This window comes from Gossypium hirsutum, chromosome A03, assembly GCF_007990345.1.
Source record: "Gossypium hirsutum isolate 1008001.06 chromosome A03, Gossypium_hirsutum_v2.1, whole genome shotgun sequence".
Lineage (NCBI taxonomy): Eukaryota > Viridiplantae > Streptophyta > Magnoliopsida > Malvales > Malvaceae > Gossypium > Gossypium hirsutum.
The window spans coordinates 21,591,330-21,605,791 of NC_053426.1; positions in this window are offsets into that span (position 1 = coordinate 21,591,330).

Genomic DNA, 14,462 nt, shown 5'->3' on the forward strand with positions numbered 1-14,462 from the left:
TATCGCGAGGATAATAAGTCGCGGCCTAGATCAAGTAAAAAGGAGCTAGTGAAGGCATTTATTGGAAGCTTGCGAGATTTGACCTTCATGAAGAAAAGGGATCGGTGTCTTCGCCTGGAGTATGGAAGCAAGGCCGTATATAATCCGTTTTACGTAAAGGAATTTGTTTTCTAGAAAAGTTGTTCTAATGGAATTGAATTCAAAATCAACACCTTTCTTTCTTTTGCATTCATCTCATGCATTTGCATTGCATTGCATCATTATATCATTTGCATTAGATTTTCATAAAAGGGTCCCTAATTAGTTGAAATCATTTTAGTTAACCTGGGAACCAATAAAAACTTACCACCCAAGCGTCATTACAGTACCCGTGCTAAGACAAAAGATATGGACCAAAGATTGGAAAGACTTGAACAACTTCAAAAAGAGATGCAAGACCAGTTACAAATGCAAATGCAGGAGCAACTGGCAAAGATCCGACAGGATATTAGAGACCAAGTGCTAGAGTCTCAAAGGAATATAATGGATCAGTTGTCCCAATTGCTGACTAAGGGGCTAGGAAAAGGGAAAAGCTCCATGATCAATGTTGAGAAGGATAACGAAGAACCTCTCTACCCTTCGGGTTTCACTTCTACAAATGTTTAAACATGTCCACAAGGTGTACCTATTATTAGAGCCCAGCAATATCAGGACGGTACCTTTGCACCAGTGGATTACCCGATAGGCTCAAGCTCCAATCTAGGGGGCAACCCAACCAATCTTGAAGTTCCTGATCTAGATGAAATGGAAAAAGCAAAGAGGGAATTGCCAAGGCAACTTGAGGTTCGGTATAGGTGGTTGGAGAAAAAATTAAAAGCAATGGAGAATGTTGACTTTTATTGTGGGATTGACGCCAAGGATCTAAGTTTGGTCCCCAATCTAGTACTCCCACCAAAATTTAAGATTTTAGAGTTTGAAAAGTACAATGGGACCAGTTGTCCTGAAGCTCACATCACAATGTTCTATCGAAGGATGGCAGGGTATGTTAACAACGACCAATTATTAATTCATTACTTCCAAGATAGTCTGGTCGGGCCAGCAGCTAAATGGTACAATCATTTGAGTCGTGCTAAAATCAATTCATGGAAGGACTTAGCACAAGCTTTTATGAAGCAGTATAGCCATGTAACAGACATGGCGCCCGATAGAATTACCCTGTAGAATATGGAAAAGAAGCAGAATGAGAGCTTTAGGCAATATGCCCAAAGATGGAGAGAGGTAGCAACACAAGTTCAACCGTCTCTTCTGGAAAAAGAGACTACAATGCTTTTTATCAATACTCTAGAAGCCCCATTCACTAATCATATGTTGGGAAGCACTACTCTAAGCTTTTCAGATATAGTAATGTCCGGTGAGATGATTGAAGATGCAATAAGAAATGGGAAGATAGATATGGGAGAAAGCGCCAAAAGGTTAACCCCAAGAAATGAGGAAAATGAAGTGAACATCATGAGCATGCCTTCCAAATTGGTTAACATAGGCTAGCCAAGGGTTGTAACCACTAGTTATCAAAGAGAATTTGAATGACATATCCAAAGAGAGGTCCAAGGAATAAAAGTTTCCAAACACTTATGTACTTGGGGGTGTTTTAAACAATGGGACTGTGGAAAAGATTCCTGTATTTTTAGAGCTGATCTAGAGTAATATTCAAAACACGCTTGATGCCTTAAGCCTAGGGGTAATAAGAATCCTTTTGTGAAATAGGCTTGTGTCCAAAAAATTTTATTTCAATAAAATGCATTCTTTTTGAATAAATATTCTTTCATTTTTTAAATATTCTTTTTTTCTTTGGACTATTTTCTTTGTAAATATGCTTTCATTCTTCATTCATGATCATACCATACAAATAATTATCCTTAGAATCATTTATTCTTTGGAATTTGCCTTTGTATCTATAATAGGTCCCCAGATATCAATGACATGAGCAACGCTGTAACTGACTCCCTTTTTGGGTGAGATATGTGTTTAAGCGGATCTCAGGACTTTGAAGATGACAGAAATTGTGACTTATTTCCTGATTTGTTAAGGACGGTAGAACAAGATGAAAAACAAATCCTACTTTACGAAAGGTTAATGGACATTGAGAGCAAGAGGCAAAGATCGAAGCCTGAGCCACCACAAGGACAAAATGAATCGTCATTGAGTTACTTCAAGAATTCAAAGATGTTATCGCATAATCATGTCAAGATATACTTGAGATACTAAGACTTGTGGACACCAAAAAATGTCTATACAGGTGTCAGAAGGACACATGTTAATGGTAGCCGCGTTAATTATGAGATTTGGGTACTGTGGATCTGCCATGGAAAGGGATTGCATTAGTTAGGATGTATTTAGGGAGACAAGATTCATGTGCCTCATTCATTTCTTCACAAACTCTCTCTATGTGGGGCATGAATGTTATCAGGCCATTCTCGTCTAATATACATTGATTCATCTTTGTAGTCGTTGATGACTTCACGAAGAGGGTGAAGGTCGCTTCATATGCCAATATTACAAGGTCGATAGTCATCAAATCTAAAAAAAAAATTGCTGACAAGTAATGTCAGAAAGGATCACTTCTAATACAACTGCACAATGTCAAAAGTTTGCAGTCTGTTCAAAGATCAGACATTATATCACAGTATAGCAAAGGCATCCAAAAAGAAAAACAAAAGTACAAAAATAGAAAAAAGAAAAGGAAAAGCAAACAATAGAACAAAGGTCATAGTGAAAAATGACTGAGTCTTGTAAGGATTTGCATAAAGAAGTTATCATTTGCCTTTTATGTTTATCGAACGTGGGTCGGGACCTTTACCGGGGCAACACATTGATTTATAGGACTGAAACAGTTTTTGAAGACGAGATTCTTTGTCTCCGAGTCTTGTCAGAGTTGGAGTTGGATAAGGCAGAATGGATCTAAGCTCAATGTGATCAGTTGAATTCAAAGAAAGGAGATTCTGTCGTGGTCCAATGCACCAGAGATGAATGATATAAGAAAATTCCATGAGGGGAACTTGATATTGACCGAAAGGATTTGCCCAGTTCGGGGAATTCAAAATGCAGTCAAAGAGTATTCTACCAAAAATGGGAAAGGCCAAGGTGAAAACCCGCAAAGGGCGCCTTGAGACCTTTTAAAAAAAAAGATTGAAATAAAAAATAAAAGTCAAAAAAAAAGGAGAAAATTTGAAAAAAGAAAATAAAAAAAAAGAAGAAAGAAAAGGAGAGGCCAAGGCAAAAACCAGCAAAGGGCGCTTTGAGACCAAAGCGGATTTGAGTTGAAAACCCGAAAAGGGCGGCTCAAATTTGGATTAAAATGGGCCATACAATAGTATTGCTATGCCTGAATTAACAATGAAAGAAGAATGTTACGTCTTGGGGCATTGACAAAGTACTCCGGATCCCCTAAAACACAGATTGAGCTCAGAATGGTCCTTAAGAAGTTGGTACAGAGAAGCTCAAGCTGCGATATCTGGGGCACCTAGCTTTCCATTTTTACCTATTTTTTGTTTGTTATCTTTGATTACCTTATTCTTTTCAGGTCACGTCCTAGTAGATTTCTTTCTTGGTTGCATTTGCTTGTTTGTTTCGAGCTATGTTTTCAATTAATTCCTTTCTTGTCCATGGTTATGATCTTTTTCAAGCATTTTGCATTGAAATAACGATTTTTGGACTAATAATACTTTCATAAAAGGAGTTTTGCATATTACTTTGGGAAGTTTCTAAATAATACAAGAGCTTAAAACAGGACTATTGTTTAAAACCCACCAAGCTTAAAGGTGGGAAACATTTAAGCCCAAATTGAGATTATCTCCTTGGATTTTTTGTCAAAGATATTGGTTGAGCGAAAAGAAAATTACATTGGTGTTATAATCCTGGCAAAGAGCGAGTAACGGGGTTATTCTCGAGAAAAGAAAAATGGTATTCTGTATTTATATGGATATCAGGCATATACATCTGTTCATTACACCTACGGAATGGTGTAATAGATCAAAGTGGTTGAAGATGATGCAAATCCTATACTGCTGAGTTACAGCAGGATGGATAGAAGGAATCAAATGATTATTCCCCTGAAGTCGCAGTAGGAGGTTCAAACTTTATGTCTCAGAAGTTATGGTGTAAGGGACTTTGAAATTACAGCAGGGCAAGCTTGCTGAGTAGAATTTGATTGTTTCTTTGGGTTTTCTGTCAAGAATATCAGCCGAACAAGATGGCAGCATAACAAATCAATGATAATGCCCTGGTGAAGAACGAGCGATAACACCTTAAGCATTTTTTTTAAAAAAAATCATCATTTAAAAAGATCATTCTCATTTTTTCATCTATATATCATTCATATCACATTTAGTTAGGAGTATTTGACTCATTTCGATCATAGCATCCTAATTATTTGACATAAGCATCTCATCTAGTTAGGAGCATTTGATTCATTTCGATCATAGCATCCTAATTGTTTGACATAAGCATCTCATCTAGTTAGGAGCATTTGACTCATTTCGATCATAGCATCCTAATTATTTGGCATAATCATAGACATATGAAATCGAGTCTATAGGACATGTCCAAGAGGATGATGTAGTAACATCGGTGAAGTCAAGTCTTATCTCCCTGAGGTTGCAGTGGAACAGACTAAAGATTGCAAGTCTTATTTCCCTAAGCAGTAGTGGAACAGACTAAAGACGACAAATCTTATCTCCATGTACCGGCAATGAAGCAGATTTATGTCACCAGCCTTATCTCCCTGAAGTTGCAGTGGAGCAGGCTCAATATATAAGTCTTATCTCCTTGATGTTGTAGTAGAGCAGATTAAAGATTGAAGATCTTATCTCCCTCAGCAGTAGCGGAGCAGATTGAGGATGGTGAATCTTATCTCCATGCACAGGCAATGGAGAAAATTTTAGCCACTGACCTTATCTCTCTAAGGTAGCAAGAGAGCAGGTTGAAGATGATAGTCTTATCTTCCTGAGGTTGCAAGGAAGCAGACTGAAGATTGAAGATCTTATCTCCCTAAACAGTAGCGGAGCAGATCGAAGATGGCGAATCTTCTCTCCACGCACAGGCAATGGAGCAGATTTTAGCCACTGGCCTTATCTCTCTGAGGTAACAAGAGAGTAGGTTGAAGATGGTAGTCTTATCTTACTAAGGTAGCAAGGAAACAGACTGAAGATTGAAGATTGGAAGAGGCAAATCTCATCTCTATGTATCGGCAATTGAGCAAATTTAAGCCTCAAGCCTTATCTCTCTGAGGTAGCAAGAGAGCAGGTTGAAGATTGAGTCTTATCTTTCTGAGGTAGTAAGAAAGGAGACGGAAGATTGAAGATCTTATCTCCCTAAGCAGTAGCGGAGCAGATCGAAGATGGCAAATCTTATCTCCATGTACAGGCAATGGAGCAGATTTTAGCCACTAGCCTTATCTCTCTGAAGTAGCAAGAGAGTAGGTTGGCGATTGTAGTCTTATCTTCCTGAGGTAGCAAGGAAGTAGACTGAAAATTGTAGATCTTATCTCCCTAAGTAATAGCAGAGCAGATCGAAGATGGCGAATCTTATCTCCATGTACAGGCAATGGAGAAAATTTTAGCCATTGGTCTTATCTCTCTGAGGTAGCAAGAGAGCAGGTTGAAGATGGTAGTCTTATCTTTCTGAGGTAGCAAGGAAGCAGACTGAAGATTGTAGATTTTATCTCCCTAAGCAGTAGCAGAGCAGATCGAAGATGGTGAATCTTATCTTCATGTATCGACAATGGAGTAGATTTTAGCCACTAGCCTTATCTCTTTGAGGTAGCAAGAGAATAGGTTGGCGATTGTAGCCTTATCTTCCTGAGGTAGCAAGGAAGCAGATTAAAGATTGAAAATCTTATCTCCCTAAGCAGTTGTGGAGCAGATCGAGGATGGCGAATTTTATCTCTATGTATCGGGAATGGAGTAGATTTAAGCCACCAGTCCTATTTCCCTAAAGTTACAGTCAAGATTCAGCAAAATCGGGAAAAATTGGTCCTATTTGAAGTCTTTGCTCTATTTTCGTTACACGACAATAAGCAAAGAGGGGCAGCTGTAATAGGCCTATTTCGGTCGGGCCCGTTAAAATCCAAAAACCAAAAATTAAAAACAAAAATAAATGAAATAAAAATAAAATAAGGTCCAATGTTCATTTACATTTATTAGCCCAACAATAAATCCCTTCAAGCCCAATAGCAAAATATAGCCCAAAACAGAAATGAAACACTAGTCCAAAGCCATTTTACAAATGGCCTAAAAGGGCCCAAGAGTTCGGAAATACTAGAAATCCTAGAGGTTTCTAGAATCTGCTAGTGCCACAAGCCAGCCACTCCCACGAGTGGTTTCCCACGCCCACGCCCACGCCCACGAATGCTCCTTTCGAATGGCCATCTCCAATGGAACCTACGAGAAGAGCAACGGAAATAATAATAGAAAAATAGGCCAGTAAATGACAGCAAGAAAATACAATTTTTATTTTGTTTATGATGTAAATCGGCTATAAAAAGCCAGAAAAATGATGTAAACGGGAATCATTTTTTTCCACAGAAATACACACGAATACTGAAAAAAATCAATTTGAAATTAGTTTTAAGGTGATTTTAGATCGCGTTCTTCCTTAATTGTCGTTTCTATTTCATCATTCTTTATCTATTGCATGAAAAAATAAATCTATAAGGGGAAAAGGAGACTTATCTGTTGTTGAAGGAGCCTTTGAATCCTTGTTTGCTTCGTTAAAATCGAAGCTTTGATGAGGATTAGGGGATCTGATTTGATGATATGGAGGCGAAGGGGTGGTTGAGCGATGCCTCTGGTTTAGCCGAATGAATAAGGATAGGTTTTGGTTATTTACTTTCTTTTGATTTTGTTAAAGTAACTGAGTGTTTGACTTTAGGTTCTTTTTAGCTTGATTTTGTGTTGAATTTGAAACGGTGCTGTATAGATCCACACTTTTACACTTCGAATGGTCAAATTGCGCGACTGATCCTTCGCCTTTGCGCAGACTTTTAATTGATCTGTATTTACATTTTATTCTATTTCAAAATTTTCCTAGAATTTGCGTGTCTTTGCAATTCAGTCCACACCTAAACACAGTGCTTCAGGACTTGGAATATTTTCAGTTTTGATCCCTGAATATTCGTTTATATTGCGCTTTAGTCATTATTTCTATTTCAATAGTTTTTTATTTATAAATTATCCCTTCTATTTTAATTCTATTTTAATTGAGTTTTCTATTTGTATAATTCATTATTTTAAAATTCATTTAATATTTTTATACATGTGTTGTGCTTTTTTTAATAATTTTGCTTTGTTTTTATTTGTGTAATTATTTTGAAGTTCTTTTTTTTATATATATCATATTATTTTGACATTTTGTATAATATTTGGTTTAAATCTTTTTATATATTTGTACATATATACTATTTTGATTGAGTTTTTTTATTTTGTATAATTCATTATTATTTTAAAAATCCACTTAACATACATTTTTAATTCTTGATTATTTATTTTTTATATTTCTAGCTACTTTAATAATTTTACTTTGTTTTTTTTTAAATTATTATTGTAAAGTTTGTTTATATCATATTATTTCAATATTCTATATAATATTTTGTATAAATGTTCTTATATATTATTATATATATGCTTCATGATAAAATTAATTTTATTATATATACATTATTAATTTTATGTTATTTTATACATATAATTTCTTTTAAATCTATTCACATATTTTATATATATCTTTGTTATTTAAAAGAAAATCCTACATATCTAATGTACTATTTATTGGTACATATATTAGATTTATATACATCATTAAATCTGTATTATTTTATATGTATAATTTCTTTTGAATCCATTTGTGTACATAATTATGTATTTTTTTTAAATCTATTGCATATACAATTTATGATAAAATTAAATTAACTTTATATACATTATAAATTCCGTGCTATTTTCACCAACAATTTCTTCCAAATTTATTTATATATATACATATACGTTTTGTAAGTCTATTATGTGTAATTTATTTCCCAAGATTGTATTTTATTATGTATTTTTGCTATCCTTTCATATTTGTATATTATTTAAATTCTCCTTTATTATATGTATTTTAATAAATATTTTAGCACTTTGTACATTATTTTTTTTATATTGTATATTGATTGTTCTTCATGCATGCTTGGAAAGTTGATTTCATTTTGCTTAGATTAGTCACACTCAATTGTTTAGTTGGTCTGGCTAAATAAGGTTATGGTATCTTCATTTACCAAGTTTGGCACTTTATGTGTGCTTATTGTTTCATGATTATTAATCTCTTTTTTATACAAATGTTGCTTTGTAATTTTTTTAAAATAATTAATTATTCCATCTCATTTTAAAACAAATAAATGTGTTTTGAGGTAATTTTCAATTTTCTTTATTATTCAAGATTTTAAAATAAGGCAATATTCAATATTTGGAAATTCGAGAAATCGTGTCCTTTCGTGCTGGGTATGATTTTTTGTCAGACTAAATATTTGGATACCCTTTTACAATTTTTAGCGTATGAGCTTTTGAAAATCGAAAATTAATCGTATTTTTGAAGGTATAAGGGATCGTGTCCAATTGTGCTGGATATGAAGCAGCATACCTTTAAAACGAGAGAATTTTGATGACCACCTTGAACCGCTTAAGTGTTTTAATAAGAGCCATATTTCAAAAAAAAATGTAATCTTAGACATAAGGACAGTATTTAATCAATTTAGTACCAATTTTGGGTGTAGTGAGGGTGCTAATCTTTCCTCATATGTAACCAACTCCCGAACCCGTCTTTTTAAAAATTTACGTAGGCCAAAATTGATTTAAATGAAATGTTTTATTAGGTGATCCAATCACACCTAAATAAAAAGATTGGTGGCGACTCCACTCGTTTTAAAGTCGATTCCCGTTTTTTTCCAAAGATAAAAATATAGTTTCGACAGTAATGTTAGAATTACTTGCTTTAGCTAAAACTGTGATAATTATTTAAAAAGCGTTCGATAAAATTTTAGACATAAGATTTCTGATAATAAACTTCAATAGATACATAAAATTCTGAAATTGTATATAAGTTTATATAATGAGTACGCGCGAAACCCATGAACGTGGTACCTGTGAGAGCGGAGGGTACCGAAGTGAGGCTCGAGTTGAGCAATCTTCGATGGGTAGTATGCCTAATTTAGATACGAGTGGGACTATTGGGACGCCTACTATTGAGACTGAGTCTCGGGCTTAGACTATTGGGTACGATGCATTGTCATAAGTTACGTTGAAGGTGCTTGAAAGGGTTACTGGAGCCCATACTAGATCTGGTAGCCGAGGGTCTGTAACTGTATGACTCCACTCTAATGGGGCTAAGTAATTTCGGGGTGTCACTGGGATATCCCCAACTATGGTCGAGTACTAGTTGAAAGCCACCGAGAGAATTATGAATGACTTGAACTGCACCCTCGAGCAAAAACTGAAGGGTGCAATATCTTTGCTTCGCGATGAAGCATACCAGTGGTGGCAAACTGTTGAGCAAGGCACCCAGCCTGAACAGGTGACTTGGGCTTTCTTTCATAGCACCTTCTAGAATAAGTATATAGTGGCGAGATATATTGAGGCTCGTAGGCTTATGTTTGGGGGCGAGTATGAGGCTGAATTCTTGAGACTAAGCAAGTATGCTCAAAGTTTGGTTAAGACTAATTATGAAAAGAGTTTCAATTTTTAGAACTGACTACGATATGATATTAAGGTATTGGTAGCTCCATAGCGGGAGCGAGTCTTCGAAACTTTAGTGGAGAATACGAAAATCACTGAGGAAATTAAGCGCGTGGAATGTGAAAAGAGGGACAATGAGAGGGGTCAGAATAAAAATAAGTGGGATTCAGGTCATTCTAGTTCTACTCAGTGACCCAAGGTATGGGTCAGGTTTGATGGGCCTCCACAGGTTAAGGCATCGGTTGCTACTGTCGGGGTACAGCTTTGTAGAGTTTGTGGTAGGCGCCATCCGAGCGAGTGTTGGAGAAGGTTAGAAGCTTGTCTTAGATGCGTGTCTATGGAACACCTTATTAAGGACTGTCTTCATCAGGTTGGTCAGATACAAACTCCAACTTTGAGTTTGGTTCAGCCACAAAGAGTAGTTCAATAGCCACCTAGGGGCCATAGATAGGCCAGGGGTGGTAATGGTATAGGTCGAGGGCAGAGAGCATCTGGCAGAGGTGCTAATCAGATTGAGACAAGATAACCTGAATTAGTGTATGTGGCAAGGCGCCATGAGGACAAAGATACTGCCAATGTGATAGCCAGCACGTTTTTCATTCATTTTGTTTCTTATTTTGCATTGATAGATATTGGTTCAACACATTCATACATAATTTAGGGATTCTTGCTGAGGATATTTCTAGGTGGATTTTTGTGATTAGTCCGTTGGAATCTCAAGGTATTAGTCCGTTGGAAACTCAAGGTGTTATGTTTTCGACTAATCTAATAGAGTTACCTTTAGGTGATTTTGATCTAATTCTGGATATGGATTGGCTTGTGGAGCATCGAGTTTGTAACACCTCCTACTTGTATCCGTTATCGAAACAGGGTACGAGGTATTACCGGAGCTTATTGAATCATTATTAATTAGGGGAAAAAGTAAAACAAAGTAAACGTGTAATATTTAATAAATTTGATAGCATGGTAATTAACTTACCGTTTCTCTATATTCAACATAATTATGCAAAGCATAATTATTCGAATTGACCATGAGTCGTAATACCTATTCTTATCACATTGTTAGTCATATAATTCATATAAATATCAAGAAACATGTATGGGCTCAATAATAACCATGAAAATACTTACCACATTCTTTCACACATGTTCCACTTATAACATATATATATTTTTTTATATTTGGCTTGACATTTACTAAGCAATATCGGATATTCATTTATTAGGCAATATCAAATATTCAAATTATTCTTTAACATGTATAACATTTAATTCAAACATGAATTTATAACATTTTTCATTTTAACATTTACCAAATATTATCGAGCATGTGATCAATTTATGCATAAGTCACTCACATATTTTCCTCCTCCTCATCTCCATTCCACATCCTTAGTGTATATAACACGCTTATAAGTAACATTATCTATAATTTCACTATTTACTTACATTTATATTCCAAAGTTGTCCATCATTGTCATAGTCACTAAATTATTTTTAACTTGAGCTATGGAGCTCCAAATTAAGATCCACTAATTTTTCTTGAAACTAGACTTACATATCTTCTTACCATAAAATTTTCAGAATTTTTTATTTAGCCAAAAGTACAGTTTATTCTTTAAAATCACCTCTATTCTACTGTCTGATAGTTCCAACCCTTCTTCACTAAAAATAAAGTATCTCCTCGTATGTGATTCAAATAATGTTCTCATTTGAAAATAGACTCATTCAGGATTCTAAACATATAAATTTAAGCCCATGATTTTTTTTTTCAATTTTTGATGATTTTCTAAAGTCAGAATAGGGGAACCCGAAATCATTCTGACCTTATCTCACAAAATTTATTATATCTCATGATTTATAATTCCATTGCTTACATCGTTTCTTCTATAAGAAACTAGACTCAATAAGAATATTTTATTCATCCTCTCATTTGATTTCTACAATTTTTGGTGATTTTTCAAAGTTAAACTACTGCTGCTGTCCAAAACAGTTTTAATGCAAAATGTTTATTTCCATTTTACCCCAAATTTTACAGATTATACAATTCAGTCTTTACTCAATTAACCCCACAATTGAGCTAAATTTTCTCAATTAATACTTTAGTCTATCATTTTAAACTACTTCATAACCCCTGAAAACCAGAATTTTAGCACTAGACCTTAATTCCAAACTCTTTCATAATTAGGTCCTAAAATCAATTTCCATCAATTTTACTTGATAAAATCATCATATATCAAAATTAAAGCTTCAATTATATATTTATTCATCATATGCTTCCAGCACTTATCCATAGAAACTTTAAAAATTAGCCGTGGAATCAAAAACTAATGACATAGTAAGTTGGACCCAATTGTAAAAGTCCAAAATCTTAGAAATTTCAAGGAGAAAGCAAGAATTAAACTAACATGAAGCTAAAGTATGAAAACCAGCTTGAACCCTCTTCCATGGCTATTTTTCAGCTACATTTGGCTCATAAATATTAAATAATATAATCTACGAGTTCATTTTTTGGATTTGGTGGTCTCGAACCACTATTTCTGACATCACTAAAATTTGGGCTATTACAGAGTTTGTTTGGATTGTGCTACTAAGAAAGTAACTTTGAGATCCAAGGATGATCTGGAGATTGTTATAGTTGGTGAGCGTCGAGACTACCTCTCTAATGTAATCTTCATTCTAGTAGCCGAAAAGTTAGTCTAAAAAGGGTATGAAGCATTTCTGGCTTATGTACATGATACGGGTATTGTGGAATCTTCTGTTGAGAGTATTCAGACAGTTAGAAAATTTTTGGACGTCTTTTCTGAGGAATTGTTAGGGTTACCACCAGATAGGGAGGACAAGTTCGGTATTAAATTATTGCTAAGAACAGCTTTGATGTCCATTGCTCCTTACCACATGGCACTGAAGGAGCTGAAAGAGTTGAAATTTTAGCTTTAAGAACTTCTCGATAAAGGGTTCATCTGACCTAGTATGTCTCCGTAGGAAGAACAAATGTTGTTTGTGAAAAATTAAAATGGTACGATGAGAATGTGTGTGGATTACCGACAGTTAAATAAATTGACGATAAAGAATAAGTATATGATTCTGAGGGCTGATGATCAGTTTGATCAGTTTTATGGGGCATCAGTGTTATCAAAGATTGATCTTCGTTCTGAGTATCATCGGTTAAAGGTTAAAAAAGTTTATGTGCATAAGATTGCTTTTAGGACTCTTTATAGGCATTATGAGTTCCTTGTCATGAAATTTGGTTTGACTAATGCTCTGGCTTCATTCATGGATCTCATGAAACTGGTTTTTAGTCGTATCTGGATCAGTTTGTCATGGTTTTCATCGACGATATTTTGGTATACTCTAAGACCGAGGTTGATCATGATGAATATCTTAGAGTGGTTTTGCAAATACTCTATGAGAAAAAGCTTTACTCTAAGTTGAGCAAATGTAAGTTCTAGTTAAGAGATGTCACTTTTTAGGGACATGTGGTTTCTGCCAAAGGTATCTATGTAGACCTTAAAAATATTGAGGTTGTTTTTGAATGGAAATAACCTAGGAATGTGTCTGATATCTGAAACTTTCTATGTTTAGTAGGTTATTATCGAAGGTTTCTTAAGGGGTTTTCATTAATCGCAACTCCTTTGACTAAGTTGTTGCATAAGAATGCTCTGTTTGTATGGACTGATGAGTAGCAATCGAGCTTTGAAAAGCTAAAATCTATTTTGATTCAGGCACCCATTCTGATATAACCTAAATCTGGTAAGAAATTGGTTATGTATAGTGATGCTTCTCACATCATTTTGGGTTGTGTTTTGATGCAATATGGTAAGGTAGGGGCTTACGCATCTCTACAGCTTAAGTCGCACGAAGGCAACTATTCTACGCATGATTTTGAGTTAGCTGCGATTTTCTTCACATTAAAAATATAGAGACGTTACTTGTATGATGAGGGGTGTATCATGTATATTGATCACAAGAGCCTCAATTACCTCTTTACTTAGAAGAAGTTGAATCTTAAACAATATAGATAGATTGAGTTTTTTAAGGATTACAACTATGTTTTGTAGTATCATCTTGGTAAGGCCAATGTTGTGGCTGATGCTCTTAGTCGAAGATTAATGTTTAACTTGAGGGCGATGTTTGTTTCTCCTAAGTTTGTTTGAGGATGGTAGTTTGTTGGCTGAGTTGCAAGTTAAGTTGACTTGGATTAATCAAATTTGAAATAAGCAGTTGTGGATGGTTCTCTAGTTTTTCAATTTTAGTAGGTTGAGGAGGGTAGGACTTTTGATTTTGGGTTGAATAGTGAGGGTGTTGTGTGTTTCAAAGGTCGGGTTTGCATGCCTAATGATACTAAGTTAAGGCAGTCTATTTTGCGGGAAGTGCATAGTAGTCCTTATGCTATGCACCATGGTAAGAACAAAATGTCTCGAGATCTTCAAGAGTTATATTGGTGGCCTAGTTTGAAACGAGAGGTAACCAACTTTGTTTCTCGTTATCTAACGTGTCAGCAAGTCAAGGTTAAGCACCAACTGCCTTTGGGTTTGCTTCAATCTATTAATATTCCTATTTAGAAATAGGAGCGTGTGGCTATGGACTTCGTTAATGGGTTACTTTTGAAACCTACTAAGAAAGATTCTTTTTGGGTTATCATGGATTGGTTGACCAAGTCTATTCATTTTCTTTTGATTAGAACCGATTATTTTATGCAAAAGCTAGTGAAGCTATATA